Below are 4,303 nucleotides of genomic sequence, written 5' to 3' on the forward strand. Positions count from 1 at the left end.
CTATAATTACATTACTTAAATGTCCGTATCTACTAAAATTCCATTACTTAAATGTCCGTATCTACTAAAATTCCATTACTTAAATGTCCGTATCTACTAGAATTCTGTTACTTAAATCCCCATATCTACTAAAATTCCATTACTTAAATGTCTGTATATACTAGAATTCCATTACTTATACGACCATATATACTAAAATTCCATTACTTAAATGTCCGTATCTACTACAATTACATAACTTAGACGTTCATATCTAGTAAAATCTCATTACTTATACTACCATATATACTAAAATTCCATTACTTATACGACCATATCTACTAGAATCCCATTACTTAATGGTCCATATCTACTAAAATTCCATTACTTAAATGTCCGTATCTACTACAATTACATTACTTAAACGTTCATATCTACTAAAATCCCATTACTTATACGACCATATATACTAAAATTACACTACTTAAACGTTCATGTCTACTAAAATCTCATTACTTAAATCCCCATATCTACTAAAATCCCATTACTTAAATGTCTGTATCTACTAGAATTTAATTACTTAATCGTCCATATCTACTAAAATTCCATTACTTAAATGTCCGTATCTACTAGAGATATGTGCGTTTAAGTAGTGGAATTTTAGTAGATATGGGCGTTTAAGTAATAGAATTATTAAAATTCCTTTACTTAAACGTTCATATCTACTAAAATTCCATTACTTAAATGTCTGTATCTACTAGAATCCCATTACTTAATGGTCCATATTTACTAAAATTCCATTACTTAAATGTCCGTATCTACTAGAATTACATTGCTTAAACGTTCATATCTACTAGAATCCCATTATTTATACGACCATATATACTAAAATTACACTACTTAAACGTTCGTGTCTACTAAAATTCCATTACTTAAATTCCCATATCTACTAAAATTCCATTACTTATACGACCATATCTACTAGAATCCCATTACTTAATGGTCCATATCTACTAAAATTCCATTACTTAAATGTCCGTATCTACTAAAATTCCACTACTTAAACGCACATATCTACTAAACTTTCATTACTTAAACGTTCACATCTACTAAAATTCCATTACTTAAATGTCTGTATCTACTAGAATCCCATTACTTAATCGTCCATATCTACTAAAATTCCATTACTTAAATGTCCGTATCTACTAGAATTACATTACTTAAACGTTCGTATCTACTAAAATCCCATTATTTATACGACCATATATATACTAAAATCCCATTATTTAAACGACCATATATATACTAAAATCCCATTACTTAAACGACCATATCTACTAAAATCTCATTGCTTAAACGCCCGTATGTACGAGAATTCCATTACTTAAAGGTTCATATCTACTAAAATTCCATTACTTAAATGTTCATATCTACTAGAATTCCATTACTTAAACGCACATATCTACTAAAATTCCATTACTTAAATGTTCATTTCTACTAAAATTCCATTACCCGTTTAAGTAATGTAATTTTAGTACATACGGCCGTTTAAGCAATGAGATTTTAGTAGATATGGTCGTTTAAGTAATGGGATTTTAGTATATATGGGAATTTAAGTAATGGGATTCTAGTAGATATGGTCGTATAAGTAATGGAATTTTAGTATATATGGTCGTATAAATAATGGGATTTTAGTAGATATGAACGTTTAAGTAATGTAATTCTAGTAGATACGGACATTTAAGTAATGGAAGTTTAGTAGATATGGACCATTAAGTAATGGGATTCTAGTAGATACAGATATTTAAGTAATGGAATTTTAGTAGATGTGAACGTTTAAAAAATCTATACTGTGGGGCATTCACTAATATTCACAGTATAAACCTGTGCTTAATGCTCTGTTAACTCTACACTATTATAATGAAGGATTTGTTTGTTTGTCTTGGAGCAAAGCCACATTGGGCTATCTGCTGTGTCCACTGCGGGGAATCGAACCCCAGATTTCAGCCTTGTAAATCCGTAATCTTACCGCTGTTCCATCGGTGGATATAATGAAGGTTAATCACACTTTATTCCATATCTCATGTTTCCCTTGGAACTTCTCAATTTCTATGGACACAAACTTCCGTGAAGGAAGATGAGGTCAATCTTAGAACACACATCTTGACAAGCATTGCACAACCCTTAATTTCAATAGTTTACGTTAAATGTTAGTTTATTACCTTGTTACCGATACCAGCCTTACCACAATGACTTTTAGGATCAGAAGGCTCTCTTTCGTAACTACAGCCTTTTTTTTTTTTTTGTGGCTGAGAGCATAGTTACTTCTTACATGGGATGTTATTGTAAAGCAGTTCTCACCCTAAAAAGCATGCTGACGAATGTGTCCACCTCATGAAGAACGCCGAAGATTTACTATTTCGAAATGTTATATGTTACTTCGTTTGCCTCTACATTACTTGATAAGCTCACTACATGAACATCGTTCCTCGTAAAGTTTGTGGCATAATCTTCCAGCCATAAATACATCCTACTGATATTGCACTGTTACCAAATACGTATGTTAAAAACATGCCGTCCATGGCGCCATGTTCTCATCTGTGACAAGAATTCGTACATTTTGCACACATTTTACACACCCAAATTTACAAGCTTCGTAAACAATATATTTGTTATACCTAAAGCCATATATTTTCATTTCTTACTCTCGAAAATACGATACATATCTGTATAAAACTCTACTAAACTACCGTGCATAGAACCTGAAATCCTTCGATGTGCCCCGAAAACCAAATGCTATATATATGTGTGTGTGTGTGTGTGTGTGTTTGTTTGTTTGTTTGTACGAACATATTCCTTACTCTGCACATGCTTAAAATTCCTTGTTTGAAACTAATTTCAGAATCCTTTGTTTTGAACGTTGGACACTAATTTGTGATTCACATTTTAAACATATACTGCTTCAAAACTTAATGAAAACATTAACCCTAGGATCCATAGGAAGGGTCTCTTGGATCCAACAACTAGTTTTATTCCCACCCAATTTTCTAATTTTTTTACTGCTTGGTTCTTGTTTTATGTTAGCCTCAGTTAACTATCACAAAACAATACCCAATCGTGCTCAATTCAGGAAAATATAATCTCTGACGTTTAGTATTTCATTTACGGAATTGAAAGAAGCATAATAGAGCATGGTCAAACCATATTTTTGTAACCCTAAACAAATATCTGAGTAAATTTCGTATTCTATTTTACGTTTAAGGTTAATAGATATACGATGTTTGAAGCAGGTAACTTATTTTTGTCTCCCATTTCCAATGTATTCCAATGTAAGGTAATATAATGAGGGATCCACAGGACCACTGCTAAACATTTGTGTATATCTTGTTTCCCATGCATCTTGGAGCTAATGCTAAGGAGGAAGCCGTTAATATTTTAACCCCCCCCCAAAAAAAAAGTAGAGAACGTCTCGATTTATTTATACTTGAAATCGAGTCGTCGGCCTTCCATAGCTGTAATGTAAGTAACGTCATCGTGCCAGACAAAACCTAATTATTCGAACTGTAAAATTTCGAAATAACCTTGTAATCAAGATAAGTCGTTGCACTTTTTAGACAAGTCACTGCACATCATTTAATGAAACACCCCTAAAAACACTGAATAATTACACAATTATTAAATGTTTACCAGCTCTTGATCATCGCGACTTTGCTAGGCTTGCGTGCTCCTCTTGTTGCAAATTATTACTCATAATGATTTTCATTTGTTGTTTTTAAAAAATTATATTCTGATTGGCTCCATTAGTTGTTCAGACGACATGGTAAGAATACTCGGCTCCTCTTGAGTGTTTCCTCGCAGCAAAGAGAGCTGAGAGGCACAATTGTTCTGTGTCTCCCACCAGGAGGTGTAACCCCAATGAATAGCATAGAGATTTTTGAGCGTTTTGATACAAAAATATGTTCTTCTCAACAAATTTACCCCCAAAGAGATATAACCATTAATATAAAAAATAAATATTTTACTTATTCAAAATTTTGAGGAGTCATGGCCTTTTTTTCCCTCCTCTGACGAACAGCCACTGGTTAAAGCATACAAGGTGTTTGAAACTAGCTTTGAATTATTTTATAATATGACAGGAAATAATATGAAGTGTTTAGGATTATTCGCATTAAAGACACATATTTGATAATAACGAGCATAGAAGACAAATCATGAATGAACTTAGCCGTGAACCTAGGTGTTCCTTGATGGAAGACTCCTTCAGATGTGGAGTATATTTCTCATCTTGTTTGAGTTCTGTTAGTGAGTAGAATTATCTAAAGGG

Source organism: Limulus polyphemus, unplaced genomic scaffold (assembly GCF_000517525.1).
Source record: "Limulus polyphemus unplaced genomic scaffold, Limulus_polyphemus-2.1.2 Scaffold1619, whole genome shotgun sequence".
Classification (NCBI taxonomy): Eukaryota; Metazoa; Arthropoda; class Merostomata; order Xiphosura; family Limulidae; genus Limulus; species Limulus polyphemus.